This window comes from Podarcis melisellensis, assembly GCF_964234715.1.
Source record: "Podarcis melisellensis genome assembly, chromosome: 7".
In the NCBI taxonomy this organism is placed as follows: Eukaryota; Metazoa; Chordata; class Lepidosauria; order Squamata; family Lacertidae; genus Podarcis; species Podarcis melisellensis.
Genome location: NC_138539.1, coordinates 63,151,933 through 63,167,385, shown reverse-complemented (window position 1 = coordinate 63,167,385; position 15,453 = coordinate 63,151,933). Strand labels below are relative to the sequence as shown.

Below are 15,453 nucleotides of genomic sequence, written 5' to 3'. Positions count from 1 at the left end.
TCCCCCTCTTTCTTTTCCCTTTTTAAGTTCCCAAAGAAAGGAGAGACATCATCTCTTTCTTTTTGCATCCACAATCTTTTAAGGGAAAAAAAACGGGGGAGGGGGAGAGGGTGGCGGGGCAGGGAAATACGTCTTTCGACCAGGGGCGGAGGAGAGAGAAACCTTTCCCCCGCTGCTTCTTAGCAACGATTAAGGTCGCAGTTTCCTAAGAGACGAGTCCCGACTAGTCTGCATTAACACGGAGAGAGGAGAAGAGGGGGGAGCAGGGAGGGGGGGCGCTTTTACAGAAGTTTTGGATGTTGCAATTGTGGGGGGATAGAAGGGGGGTGGGAGAGTTAATAGCGACGTCGTTGTTCGTAATCCGAAGGGGTCGATTAGAAGGATTAAAAAGAGATGCGAGAAAAAACACAGAAAAAGCGAGAGACCTGGACCAGTTAAGTTCAGAATTCGACGCAGAAGTAAAAGAAGAAAACAGAAGTAAATAGGACACGCGACACATTTTCCTAGGTTCGGACGCACGCGGGGCTCCTTCCTGTACTCGTGACGATGCGTGTGTGCGTTTCCTCCTATAATCCATTGGAAGGGGTGGGGGGGGGGAGAGAAAGATGTCCCTCGGACCCAGTACAACGGGGGGGGGGGAGCGCAGATACCCTCCCGCACATACGCATACACATACCCCAAAGGACCATAAAACACGCCGAACCCTTCCAAAGTATTCAAGGAGGGAAGGAGAAGGATGACGCGCGTGCACCTTTGCTGAAGGCCAAGCGAGAGAGAGAGAGAAGCAGAACTGATCTTGTGAAGGCTCCAACCTCTCCCTCTTCCCCCCCACCCCGAGGGTGAAGGGGGAGGGGAGGGCAAAGGGAACGAGAAGTACCAAAGTACAATTATATATATATTAAAAAGGAGCGACAGAAACAACACACACAGATGCTTCCAGCAAACGCACTTGCGAACAAGGAGGGGGGAAAGTTAGCAGATGCCCAAAAGAGAGAGGAAAAAAGAGACCAAATTGTCGGGGGGGGGGGAGAAAAGAGTTGTACCTTGAGAGAGAGTCGGCTCCACTTCAACTTAACGGGAGGGGTGCTACTTCGCTCCCCATCATCTTCAAATCATAAAAGCTTTTCCCTCTCTCGCACAACCCCAACGCAACAACAACAAAAATTGCTGGAGAAGGAAGAGGAGAGCGAGCCGGAGGAGGATGTAGTTGCAGGGAGCGGAGGCCAATTGGGTTAAAAGATGCTTCTCCTTCTCCTTCTCCTTCTCCTTCTCGCAGGCCCATCCAAATCGTTGGTTAAAAATAAACTTTGCAGTAGGAGGGGAGGGAGAGAGATGATCTGGATGAATTCCTGAGCTCAGACGGTTTAATATGGATGAGCATCAGGTCCTGCAGGCAACAGGCTGCAACGGGTGTTGCTGGTTGGTACAGTTTGCAACACGGAAGGAGCGGTGGGGGGAGCCGAGAAGGGGAGGCAGGGAGGAGCGGGGGATGGGAGAGAGAGAGAGAGAGAGAGAGAGAGAGAAAAAACGCTGCCCCAACTCAGCAGCAGCATCTGCTCAGCACCACTGCCAAGCAACTTTTCAGAAACTTTCCTCCACCACACACACAAAAAAAGCAAACAAAAAAAAACCACCCGGCCACCTCTCGCTCCCTCCCCAAAAGCTACATTTGCAACACCAGCAAGAGAGTCGCGCCGCTTGAAAAAAAGGGGGGGCACTTTCTACCTTTCGCCGCAAGTGTCCTCCTTCCTCATCCCCACCCATCCATCCGCACGTTCGGAAAGGGAAAAAAAAAGTTTCTCTGCACGCCTCGGAAGCTCCCCCGGGCAGCTTCGCTCCCAAGCTGCGCCTTTCCTCTCTCCTCCTTCCCAAGAGGCGCAGGTAGAAAGTCGCCCTCCTGGCATCAGCCTCGCCTACTTACGTCGGACTTGCTCCGGGCTGGGCTGCCTGGCTCGAGCCAGGATGGAAAGCGGCGAGGATGGGGATGATGATGATGATGATGATGATGATGCACGGCCGCCCCCCACACCTCCCTCTCCCGACCCCCCCCCCCGCACGCCACTCAAAAAAAGAAAAGTTAAGGATAATAACCGGGAAAGGCCGGGGACGCGCAATTACCAAAGGAAAGCAAAAGTTTCCGGAGGGAGGAGGGGGGAGAGCGAGCAGCAGCCGAATTCAAAATGGCGTTTCGATGGATGTGCAAAGTTCATCAACTCCCCCAGAACTTCCCTTCGTCCTCTCCTCCCTCCCGGAGGAGGATGAGGCGAAGCCGAGGAGCCCTCCGGCCCGGCAGCGGCGCCCGACGGTGCCCCCAGTCCCCCCACCCCGCGCCGCGCGCCCCCGCTCACCCTCCGAGGCAGGCGCATCACGTGTGGCTCCGGCCAGGCTCCCGGGGACGTGTTACTCAGCCAGGCTGCTGCCGCTGCCGCCGCCGCCTCTTGCAATCGGTAGCATCCCTATCTCGCTCGCTCGCTCCCTCTCCTCGCCTGGGAGGGGCTCTGCTCCTCGCAGCAGAGAAGTGAGTAAAAAACTTTCCTCCTTCCTCCTCCTCCCAGTTGCACGGAGCCAGCTCAGCCTCCTCCTGCTGCTCCTCGCTTAAGCAACTTTTTGCTAACCATCGGGACAAAAGTCCAACTAATCTTGCAATAAGAAATAAACCCCCCCACCCCTCTCTTTTGCTTGCTTGCTCTCCTCCTCCTCCTCTACCCCCCCTCCGCCACACACACGCAAAGGATGGTGGAAAGAGGGAAGTTTCCAGACTAGAAAGTCTCTCGGTGGTAAAGTACCATCTGGCTGCTGCTGCTGCTGCTCCCCTCCATTACAGGCTTGCAGTTGCAAGGAGGAAGCGCCGCCGCCGCTGCGCAGAGAGAGGCAGTTGAGTGTTAGGGACTGATAAAGCGCTAGGGATGCAGACGGTGCAGTATCGTCTTTGAAGGGATCGCCCGCTGCCTGTCTCGAGCTGCTTAATCCATTGTCAACCAGGTGCCGCGCATTCAGCTCTCTCTCTCTCCCGTCTAATTAACGAGAAAGGCAGGGAGAAGCCCCACGTCGTGGCTGCTGCTGCCGCCTTCCAGCCTGGAGCGGATGGAGCAACAAGTCCCAGCAATTAGCAATACACTTTCAACCTTAGGCATGGAAGCCCTGGGTGGCGGCGGCGGGCATCCCTTCCGTGTCACCAGTTGCTCCACCATCCAGACGAAGAAGGAGGCGCGGGGAGGCCTACACAAACACACGCAGCCCTCCTAGGTTTAGCTTGATTGAACACCTGGCAATTAAAACGCAGACAATGGTGGTTGTAAATGATTCTCCTGAGGCATAAGGTAGGCCCAGACTCCTGGATATTTTGAGGAGGATGCTAGTGGATTAAAAAAAAAAATCCTCTGTTTAAGAAATCTGGTACCAGCCACCTCCCCCCCCCCCCAAAAAAAAACCCCTAAAGTCAGATTTCTTTTAAAAATCCCTCTATCAAATGAATTTCTGCTTGGTTGAGGGTTGGTTTTTACAGTAGCACAGGGTGATCCATTGCCCCTGCTATTTTTGTAAGAGGATATGATCAAACACTTAATCTCCAAGCATACAACAGAATCCGAAGAACATTTGCTCACATGCAGAGTCCAATAGGTCTTAGTCCCAAATAAATATGCAGAGGATTGTGGCCTTGGATTTGAGACCATTGAAAAATATGGATTTTTTTCCTGCTCATTCTTTGCTTCCACATTTCCCCTCCCTGCTATGCTTGACAGGCAAGTAAAAAGTTTGGTCCTCTGAATCAAAACACTCTTGGAGGTGGCCTTGAGTTCTAGTTTTGGCATAACTATATAAACAGGTATACAGCCCCGGAAGCATTGTTATTTCTGGTTTTCAATATCATTTTTGCTATACTTTATTATTAGCTTGGAGTGCTACGTTTAACAGCTTTCCTTGGGTCCGGATGCTGCTGAACTGCAGCTTCCATCATCCCTGCTGGCGGGGGCTGATTGAAGTTGTAGACCCAACAACATCTGGAGGGCCACAGATTCCCCATCTTACAAAATGTCTGACAAAACGCTGCAATCTGGAGTGTTCCTATTTAGGTTTCCAGATGTTTCATTCCTTTTCATTCCCCCACTCCTTCTGGCCCTGTTTCGGCAGAAAATGAATTTGCTCTCAGTATATAGAATATTTCCACGGCCGATTCTGGATGTTTTAAGAGCAGCTGTGCTCAGAATATGAGGCAGGTATGAGTGGAGAGTCAATGACAGAACAGAAGTCTTGTTCTCTGGCAGCTCCAGTTAAGATGGCGGGGGTTTTTTGGAAGAAAGCTGGGACAGATTTAGGCCTCAGGGACCTTGATGTGCTGAGAGCAAGACAGGGCTAGCTAGATCCACAGTCTGCCTCCCTCTATAGGAGGCAGCTTCCAATTTTCCACGTGTCTTCCTGACTAGTGGTTGGAACAGGAAGCAACTCACACTGGAATTCCTCCTAAAGGAAAGAATCGAGCAGGTCGGACCAGGAAACAGAAGCAACTCGTGGAGAATTCTTTCCAAGGCAGGGGTAGCCAAAGGGGGGGGGCACACCAGATTTTTTGAGGAGACTGCAACTCCCATCATCCATGATCATTGGCCAAATTGGATGGGAGATGGAGTGCGGAACATCTGGAGGGGACCACATTTGCTAGTCTTACACCCAAAGTGAAGGCATCTCAGGTAACAACATGATTCTCCTACTGCCTGCCATAGTCCAGGAGCACAATAGCCTATCTCTTATTATGGATAGACATTTTGCCACTATCGCAACTGCTTGCTCCCCTTCCAAACCTTCCAGCTTTTAGAAACTGCTCTTAGGGGCAGAAATATATCTCCGTGGGCTTCCAGTCTTTCCCTTCCTGCCTAAATTCCTTCTGGGGATGCCAGGAGGAAAAAGAGCTCAGTTTCCAGGCAGTACCAGGGAGAGGAGGAAAGGAATCTTCCTCTTGCTGTGGCATGATTCAGTGTGTATCCCGTCCTCCACCCTTCTGAGGAAACCGCATGGGGAGCTGAGCCAAGCCTGGGCTCTGCCAGGGAGCGGCTATGCTGTTACCTGGGATGCCTGCACTTTCCCCCCTTTCCCTCCTAAGGAAACTGAGCAGTCCTAAGGAAGTCCCTGGTCCCTCCTCTCTTGCAAGCAGCAGGTGCTTGTCTTTCGCTTCTAAGGGAAGGGGAACAGGTGAGCAAGAAGGGAAGTTGAGGCCAGGGTGTGCGAATGGAAAGAGAAATGCCTCTCTCTTTATCCGCCAAGAGGAAAGTTAGAGCTGGGGGTGTTATTAGGACACCTCCTACGCCACATAATTACATTCCAAGATGCGGCACGTTTAAGTTAAATTGCGTATATTTGAAACAACATTGGGAAAAGTCTGAAAACACCCTACCCCATTCTGCCCCTTTTGGGGATGTTTTTGGGTCTCTTCTGAGTTCAGCACAGTCACACACAAATCAGATGCCCCTAAAATGGTTGCTGCCCGTATCATTGATTTTAATAATTTTCTAAATTTCATTGTTTTGTTTGTATAAATTCTATGACAGAAATAAACACAATTTCTGACCGGCTGCACTGAAACACAAGCTGCTAACACAGTGTCAAAGTTCCATGTAAAAAAAATAAAATCTCAAGAGGCCAGCTCATGTTGACAGTTCTAGTATTTAAATTATCTTCTAGGACAGCACAGCAAAGCACACACTTAGTTTCTGAATGTACAAGGAAGCAGCAGTTAATGGAATATAATCCAATGGTGTGTGACAGCTTTTTCCAACCTGGTGCCCTCAACGTGTTTTGAGATACAACTCCCATTGGTCGCATCCAACACTACTCTTTGGCAAAGGTTCACATACAGTACATATCATTTAGCTACCGGGTGGTTTTCCTACAATTTCTTGCTCCCTTGAATTTTGCAGGAACCTTGCACCCACCAAACATGACATTCAGCTGCAGGTTAGCTTATATTTGCTTCAGTATCTTATAAACAGACACCATATATATTGTTTGGGAAATGTATAGTGTGGGGAAAATAACAGAGATTGATTATATTATAAATTAATCAGTAAAGGGGCAGGTGATTAAAGATTAACTGCTTGGTATATACTGTCATATATTTAATTTTGCTACACAATTCTGCATCCAGTAATAGTTTCAGGATGCAATTATTATAATTATAGTGGCAGGCAAAAGGAGAGACTTTAAATAATTGCTTACGGTGTATTCAGATGATCCAAGGGATAGTTCCAGTTGTCATAGTGTATCTGGTTAACCGAAGCTTTCGCAAGAGGTTAATCGGCGGTGTCACTTTGTCTTCTAAGAACAATAGCTTACAATGAGAAGGAACTTCCTTCATGATACGGTTATCTCCAATCGGGAAGGGGACCCACTAAGGGCATCTTGCCCAAGGACCTGTCAAAACCTGGAGCGATTGTTGGTTCTTCCAAAAGCTATTGGCACAAGTGGAACCTCCATAATGTGAGGAACTATGTGCTTGAATATCGAATACTAAAAAGCAACTTCAGAGTGGTAGCCATGTTGCAACAAATCAAAGAGTCTTGGGGCACCTTCAAGATCAACACACAGGGCAAGGATGGCAATGTGGTACCCTCCTGATGTTTCTGGACTGCAACACCCACTGGCAATGCTGGCTGGGGCTGATGGGAGTTGAGTCCCCCCCCAAAAAAAATCTGGAAGCCCCCACATTGACTACCTCTGTATCAGGGGGCCTAAGCTTTTGTGGGCTACAGACTGCTTCATAAGATGCACAATGTTTGTCTTCAGCCAGTGGGTTTACATGGGCATATAGGGGTGAAATATAGAGAGTGGAATCAAATGTTCACGAAATGTAAAAAGCACATTCTGTGACATTCAGTTAAATGTATGGTGAATAAGCACCGCCACCATCAACAACAACAGGAACTACATTGTGACAACGCAATTATCCTAGATTTGCATTGTAGTGAACGGCTATCTCTGGCATCCTCTTGATAGTCAAACGCCACCAGGCCCAGCTGATCACTTTGGGGAGACAGTAGTTGATTAGCCAAGCGCTGCCCCCATTCACAACAGAAGTAACAACTTGACAATAACACAAATTACCCTAGATTTGCATTGAAGGGAATGGCTAGGACTTAAATCACGTTGACTTCTGACAATCATCGTTTTTATAAAGACACTACTTGAGCCAAAGAATTGATATCCTGATCCAGGAAGACAAATTCTGACGACTGCATGTTGTTTGACTGTAGAGCAGAGGTGGGGATCCAGTAGCCTTTCAGATGTTGTTAGATTAGAACTCCCAACATCCTTGACTGTCTTTTGACTATAATGGCCGGGGCTGATTGGAATCCAACAACATCTGGAAGGTCAAAGCTTCCCGATCTGTGCTGTTTTAGAGAGCTGAAAGGGACATGTTAGAGCTATTATTATCTGAGGCATGCACACACTTATTCCTTTTTGTTCCACTATCATTTCTGCTCAAGCAGGTCTGGCAGCTTTCGATGCACCGCGAAAATCTAAAAGGCCTGTTTGACCAAGGAATACAGTGAGAAGACAACAGAGGGCTTTATCGTTGCTACTTTCACCTTTGCGGAAAGGGAAACAACTACCTTTCATCTCCAGCCTTTGTGCCCATACTCCTAAATTCTACATCATGTCATAAGAGGAGAAGGAAGAAGTTGTGAGAGAAGAGCAAATAGGAAGTAGCAAGGCTTGTGTCTGTTAGGCCTGGGGGGAAGTGAGACAGCAACCAGGAAAAAGAGTGAATGTGCATGGGTAGTTTTGTGTGAGAAGGGCAAAGCATGTGGAAACCACTAAAGGGAGAAAGAAGGCAGAACTCACAGTAGGAGTGTGGCCTTGGCAGCTGCTAGGAGAGGGGAGTGCATTTAATCTTCCTCGAGTAACACTCAAGGTATTTCCCACATTTGCTCATGGTGATGGGGCAGGGAAATAACTGGCAGTCTAATCCGATACATGTCTACTCAAAAGAAAGCCCAACAAATACAGTTGCCCAGGTGACTATAAACAGGATTGCAGCCAGGTTTTAATATGAAAGAAGCTTCTTGTGCAATTATTTTTTAGAATAAAGGTTGTGCAAAAGTAGAGTTTTAACCACCATCACCACAGGAATATGGGAGAACCTTTACCTGTTGCTTTTCTTTACTACACCATTGTTTTATAGTAAGAGGAATCCAGCAATTTATTTGTTGTTGTTGTTGTTGTTGTTGTTTTTGATGTCTGAACCTGACTTTCACCTGATCTGGGTCACCAGTGTCTTTCCTAGGCATCATAGCTCCTTTGAACAGTTTTTAAATAACTTTATTGTTGATAGCTAATAAAAAGCAGATAATTAAAACACGTGTGGCAGGGATAAGTTCAACAGACATGCTTTACCCCTGTCACTGTCAGCCTGATCCTATGCATATAATTCGGATGTAAGCTCAGTTGTAGTCGGCTTCTCCCAGGTAAGGAAAAGCAATAAGAATGTCATCTTACACAGTGCATTAAGATTGCTACAACAGGCAGAAATAAATAAATCACTAAAGGTCCGCTAATACCCTCAGTACTTTTCAAGCAGACTGGCTGTGCAGGGTGGGAACCACCGGCATATGGAACTTCAGACTGAGATGCGAGGAGAAATTCCTTTGTCACTTGTGAGCCTCAGAACCCTTAACCGAAGGTAAACTTAATCCAGGCTGGTTCTAGCAATCCGGTACGGTGGTAGAAGCTGTGTGCTGAGGCCTGTGTAAACCATCTCTAGATAAGTGGTTCTCATATTCCATAGGCCTTGAACACCTTTGCAAATAATCCAATCTATCTGAGCCTGCAGACTTGCACAAGTGTTCATACCTGTGTCCTCTCCCACAATCCACTACCTGTACCCTCTGAAGAGGAAAAGGAGCGAGGGAGAGGGAGAGGCTGAACACGACGGCGTGTTTGATTCTTGGCACAATTTAAAGTGCTGCTTATGACTGATAAAGTCCTAGATGCTTTGCGATCAAGTTACCTGAAGGGCAGCTTTCCCCCCCATATGAACCTACCTGAGTTTCGAGCCCTGCCAACATCTGGGTGGCAACTGGGTAGAGGGCCTTTTCAGTGTCTGCACCCAGGCTCTGGAACTCGCTTCTCGGGAAGAACCGTTTCAGCTCCTTCCACAACAACCTTCTGCAAGCCAATAATAAAAATGCTATTGTTTAGGTGGGCCTCTGAACTGAGTTGGTTTGAATGGGCGCATAACGCAGCAAAGTGCAATATCAGTTTAAACAAACATGCCACACCCCCATAGCACCTCCATCACAATTCAGTTCTTAACCTGCACACACACATTTACATCTGCTATACCTGTTGCAAATGCATTAGTTTCTGTATCCTTATCTTCCATCCCAAAGCTCAATGTAGTTGACAGTTCATTTCTGCAGCAAACCTGCGAGGTGTATTCAGCACAGAGAAAGCAACATGACTGGTGACATATCACGTAGCTTCATGGCTGAGTTGGACCTGAACCCAAAGGTCCCTGGTCCAAACCGTTCTCTATTATATCACGCTGACTCTCCCTCTATCATCACCCAACTGCCCACTTTCTACCACAAATTGTTTCCAGAATGACCAGGAGAAGCAGGTAAATACATTGTGCCTTTTCAACTGTCTCATAGCAGTGGCTGGGAGGCAGAACAGAATAAGCTTGCATAGTAACTTTTGGACCAGTAATTCATACCCTCCAACTATTGTCCAATGAAACTAGGGACGTCCTATTCCAATAATGTTATTATTTATACGCCACCCATCTGACCTGGGTTGTCCCAGCCACTCTGGATGACTTCCAACAAATATAAAAACATAACGTTTAAAAAACATTTAAAAAATCTTCCCTATACAAAGCTGCCTTTAGATGTCTTATCTCCTTGGCTCAGGGGTCGCATAACTTCATACCCTCCAACATTTCTCTGATGAAAATAAGAGCGGCCTAAGGGAAAGCAGAGCATTCCGGGATCTAACAAGGCAGCTTCTGTAAATCTAGGACTGCCCCTGGAAAATAGGGGCACTTGGAGGGTTTGGAAGTTTGCCCTCCAACGGACACTTGGAGGGCCTGGAAACTTGCTCTTTCCTCCCCCTAGCATGGAAAGGAGGAGAAGAGTTGAAACCAATGCATTCTTCTAGCTTTGCCTACTCATCTAAGGTGAATAACAATAGCTTCAGGCAGGGAATTTGCCAATCCCACTGCCCAAGTCGCCAGTTGACACCTATGGGCTGATTGAACTTGATGTGCTTGGGCCAGGAGGTTTTCCTGAGTTTTCGCATAGCTGTTCCAAGTGCTGCCACAGTGTTTGGCCACCACAGTATGGAAAAAAATTTCCAAAGAGGTGTAAATTAAGTGTTTGTTTTAGGGATCGCTACCCTGTCCTTCAAATGCATTTGCAGGGCGGTTTACAAAATAGGTTTTCAAAAACAAAAACGAAATCCTAGAAGCAGTAAATCTAAAAGCAGCATCGTAAAGCCATCTTACTTATTTATGTTATATGCCGCCTTTGAGCAAAAAATTCTCCTGAAGAAGAAGAAGAGGAGGAGTTTGGATTTGATATCCCGCTTTATCACTACCCGAAGGAGTCTCAAAGCGGCTAACATTCTCCTTTCCCTTCCTCCCCCACAACAAACACTCTGTGAGGTGAATGGGGCTGAGAGACTTCAAATAAGTGTGACTGGCCCAAGGTCACCCAGCAGCTGCATGTGGAGGAGTGGGGAAGTGAACCCGGTTCCCCAGATTACGAGACTACCGCTCTTAACCACTACACCACACTGGTGTAGTGATGGAGATGAGATTAAAACAGATTAGATGTAAAGGCCTGGTAAAATTATATCTGGAGCCAAAAACATCATCAAAGGTGAACAGGTGATACACATGAATTGTGGATGAGAAATATAAGTCTTACCTTGATTTAGGGAGCAATCCTGTAGCCCCTGGGAGGGCGGTTGAGGGGGGGCTATAGGATACCAGGGAACTCCTTGCTCAAAGTCATTGAGGGATGCCCAAAGTCAAAGACCTTCTCATTGCAACAGCAGAAAGCTTCACTGCCAGTGCTCCTTATGCTTTCAGTGGGGGTTGAGAAGGAGTGAGGGAGTACTGGAGATTTTGAATCCAACATGAGCCTGGATTCACCAGGCTACTTAACTGCACTTAAGAATGCCAACCAGCTAGCATTTTACTGGACCAAATTGTAAAACAGTAGTAATGGAGTCTGAAAGGACAGTCAAATCAATATAGGCCCTGACTACATTAGCAATGTGGGGAACCTCTGGCCCTCCAGGTGTTGCTGAACTACAACTCCCATCATCATGAGAGCCAGTGTAGTGTAGTGGTTAAGAGCGGTAAACTCATAATCTGGTGAACTGGGTTCGATTCCCTGCTCCTCCACATGCAGCTGCTGGGTGACCTTGGGCTCTGAAGTCTCTCAGCCTTACTCACCTCACAGAATGTTTGTTGTGGGGGAGGAAGGGAAAGGAGATTGTTAGCTGCTTTGAGATGCCTTAGGGTAGTGATAAAGTGAGATATCAAATCCAAATCCAATCTCTGGACATTGTCCATGCTTCCTGAAGCTGATGGGAGTTGTAGTTCAGCAGCATCTGGTGGGCCAAAGGTTCCCTACATCTGCTATAGGAGAAATATGAAGTTTTTGAAACCAGCAGTTGGCTGCTCTAATTGACAGAATAGTACTGTTATTTAGACTTTGGCCCAGAGAGATCCCGGTTCAAATCCCCACTCAGTCATGAAGCTCACTGAGGTGATCTTGGGCCAAGTATTCTCTCTCCCTGCCTAGCCTACCTCTCAGGCTTGTTGTGTGAATAAAATGAAAGGGAGAGAACCAGGAGCAGCACCTTTAACTCTTGGAAGACAGGCAGGATAAAAAAACAACATAACAGATCAATATTTGGCACAGTTAGCCTCAGCACAGAAAAAGCATTGTTGTTGCTAGTAATGGCTCCATCACAGCATCATTTCTGTCTCATAGACCAGGTTGCCTGTGAAATCTTCTCACCCACCAGTCCTTTCTGTTAGGGAAGGAGAAAAACCCCAAAACAAATTGCTAATAATGCACGGGCACGTTCCATTTCCATTTGCGGTCTGATTTGTTTCCTCTTCTTCTTGACATACTCTGAACTGATAAGATCCCAATTATTGGGTGACATCGTGTCACGTCTTTCTCGCGTATGGATAAAGATTAACCTCAGAGCCCCCTTTTAATAACATTATATTCTCTGACAAAATTAGCAATAAATGCGGAAAATGTAAGAGCTGACTGGGAAGCCTCTTGCAAGATGGGGGGCGGGGCGGGTTGTTTATGAAGCTGAGGGCCCAGTGGATTAGGAATCAGGCCTAGCCTTTTTACCTCTGGGAACCTGGATTCCAATCCAGATTAAGGACGCAAATGGAAATGAATTTGATGAATTCATCCTGGCCCCAGCTAACCTGATGTGGCTGTATAAGCAAAACAAAAACCCCAAACCTGCCACCACTCCTGATATTTTGACAATGTAACATGCCCAATTTTAGATTTATTTATTTTTTTAAAAAACTATATTTTTAAAACACTCAAATGCAAATAATACACTCAACCACAAAACCAATATTCCAACTGACACATTTTATATTGGTTTCTGTGTTCTTTTGTTATTATATCTGAAAGAATGTCCAGAGTGGATCTATAGGCGATGTTTCAAGTATAAACATCGCCTAGGTATACAATGATATACTATTTATTTACTTGAATTTCTGTACTATCCTATAATTACTTTTCTCAAATAAATAAAATAAATATTGGAATGCCTTTCCCATTAATATTAGGCTGGTCCCTTCCCTACATTGTTTTCAGTGCCTTCTGAAAAATCTTTTTTATTCTGGCAAGCCACTGAGGCATGTAACTTTAACATGTAATGTTACTATGTATAATGGTTTTTGAAATTGCTGATTTAATCCATATATTGACAACATTCTATGTTAATTTGTTTATAAGTTTGCTTTTATTGATACAGTTAAATCAATGTTTTAGATTGTTCTTTGTAAACTGCTTAGAGTTTGTCTGCTGAGTGAGCAATATATAAATCTGTTAAATTGAATAAATAAGTAAAATAGGTGCAGTGATTTTCTTACTTTTTTATGAACTAATTTATAAGCCAGCTTTCAGGATATAATTCTCCTGCCAAGGTAGTGCATAGCAATTTCATAAGACCATCATCTTCAACATCTAAGGCGGTTCAATTAGCACCCCCTTAAAATTGAGCAGTGCCTATTAATTCTTCACAGCAGTTACAGAAAGTGGAAATAAACATAGTTTGAGATTTATTTTTATTTTTTAAATTGCACAGATGGACATACACATAATTCCTCGGGTGACAATTCCACATTTTCCTTGACAAAGGAACATTGCGCAAACACAGTTCAGTAAAAGAGATTCAAATATGATCCATAACAGAGAGTGGAGACTTAGACAAAGGTAAGCTAAGATTTTCCAAAACGTAAAACTGTAAGGTCGCAGGCCGATTTCTGTGTACATTGCCACAGAGAACAGCTGTCAGCAGGTTTCTGTGTCCTACACAGAGAATGCAGCAAGCTCTGCTTTGCAGAAGTTGTTTGTTATGTCTGTTTGCCTGGCCAAATTGTATCCCTGGGCCTCCTGGGAATACATAAGAGGAAATCAGGAAACAGGACGTGTCTGGTAAATGTGAAGGCTACCTAAGATGCTGCTGTAGAACATATCTATTGTTCTATGCCTGGCTTGTCTTTCTCTCCCTTGCCTTATTCTTCCTGTTCTTTGCACCTGTTCCTTACCTGAGGGACTGACTTCAGGTTATGTGCAAATGTATGCAATGAAGTCCCAATAATGTTCCTGTTCTTTAAAGATTCAAAACAGTTTCGGGAAGGGTGGTTTTGAGTGGAGAAGATGCTTAACCCTTTCCGCATCCACTTTCCTGTCTACTCCTAATAGCTTCTTCAAGTGAGCAACTGGTTGAAGCTATATGCCGTGTTCCCTTGTGCAAAATGGGTACTTAGTTCCTCGCCTTTTCCAGCTGATTTTGGCCTGGTTGCATGTTCCTTCACAGAGATTCCTAAGTCTCAATTTCTCTCTTTTCCTTTGTTTATACATGGTACCTGATGGATATGCCTGAGGTGAAGTTGGAATGGTAGGGCATAATCCACTCATCAGTATTTACATATTAATGCAGTTACAGGATCTATTCACATGTAATCAGTGTGGCTTAAAAAGTAGGCAGACAGGGTTTTCCTGAACTCCTTTTTCAAGACATGTTTTGTTTGGCGCAGCAGTTCCAATCAGTAAGCCAGATTCAGCCAGTGCTTTTTTTCCTTAAAAAATGTTTAGGGGTACAGTGGTACCTTGGGTTACATACGCTTCAGGTTACAGACTCTGTTAACCCAGAAATAGTGCTTTAGGTTAAGAACTTTGCTTTAGGATAAGAGCAGAAATTGTGGCACAGCAGCAGCAGTGGGAGGCCCCATTAGCTAAAGTGGTGCTTCAGGTTAAGAACAGTTTCAGGTTAAGAACGGACCTCCAGAACGAATTAAGTACTTAACCCAAGGTACCACTGTACTCTCATTTTGACTCAAGAAAGTCACAATTTTATAGTTCAAATTGGGGGAAATAAATACAGTAAATGGACAAAAGTACAAAGATTCACAAAATGTTTAGGAGTATGTGTACCCCTGCGTACCCCAGAAAAAAAGCACTGAATCCAGCTAAGGGATCCTGTTAGTGGAAGTCTGGGCAAGGACTTCTTCTAGCGCAAGAGGGCTGTCCACCCTCTCTCTACCCCTCTCACCTTCCAAATTAAGCTCTGGGGGTTCAGGAGAACCCCGAGAACAGCAAGCAGGCGGAAGTAGGAATTGTTCTGTCTAGCATGCTGAAATGCATACACTGATGGGACAATTACCATAGCGCTTTGTTGAATCCCTCCCCACCGATGTACCTGCATTGTGCGCAAAGTATTGCGAAGCAGATTGGAACAACCTCCCCTTTCCTCCTTCCTTGGGCTGTTCTGGGGGGTTCTCCTAAACCTCGTAGCAGATTTTGGGGAGGGCACACAGCGTGCATGTGGAGTGGCGATATCGTTGTGCAAGCAGAACTTGTATACAGTGGTACCTCTGGTTGCGAACAGGATCCGTTCCGGACGCCCGTTCGCAACATGAAAAGAAAGAAACCTGCAACAGCGCATCTGCACACGCGGGGGTTGCGATTCGCCACTTCTGCGCATGCACGTGATGTCATTTTGCACTTCTGCGCATGTGAGAGCGGTGAATCCCGGAAGTAACCCTTTCTGGATTACTTCCTGAAAGAACATAACATGAAGCGGACGAAACATGAGGTATGACTGTATAGCCTTATACATTTTGGGATTAATCAATGGGATAAAAGATGTGATTGTGTTTGGGGTGACATTGAGGGCTTTCTGGAG

At 46.0% G+C, this 15,453-nt stretch overlaps 1 protein-coding gene and 1 long non-coding RNA gene across 4 annotated transcripts in view; both read right to left on the bottom strand.

The window, feature by feature from the left end:
- Positions 1–2,630, bottom strand: part of RREB1 (ras responsive element binding protein 1) — a 128,932-nt gene extending 126,302 nt beyond the window's left edge. Inside the window, exon 1 of one of the 3 annotated variants that reach the window (XM_081918149.1) lies at positions 2,349–2,630. The gene's annotated coding sequence lies outside the window, so the exon portion shown is untranslated. Of the gene's footprint in view, positions 1–1,043; positions 1,406–1,921; positions 2,046–2,348 lie in introns of those variants that run through there. The other 2 variants (XM_081918151.1, XM_081918150.1) reach the window with 2 other exon arrangements.
- Positions 2,631–5,473: 2,843 nt separating this feature from the next.
- LOC309373851 lies at positions 5,474–12,341 on the bottom strand. The gene is made up of 3 exons (XR_014170237.1): positions 10,920–12,341; positions 9,033–9,156; positions 5,474–7,392 (listed from the first exon to the last, which is right to left on the bottom strand). It is a non-coding gene; the product is annotated as an uncharacterized lncRNA (long non-coding RNA).
- Between the last annotated feature and the right edge of the window lie 3,112 nt (positions 12,342–15,453).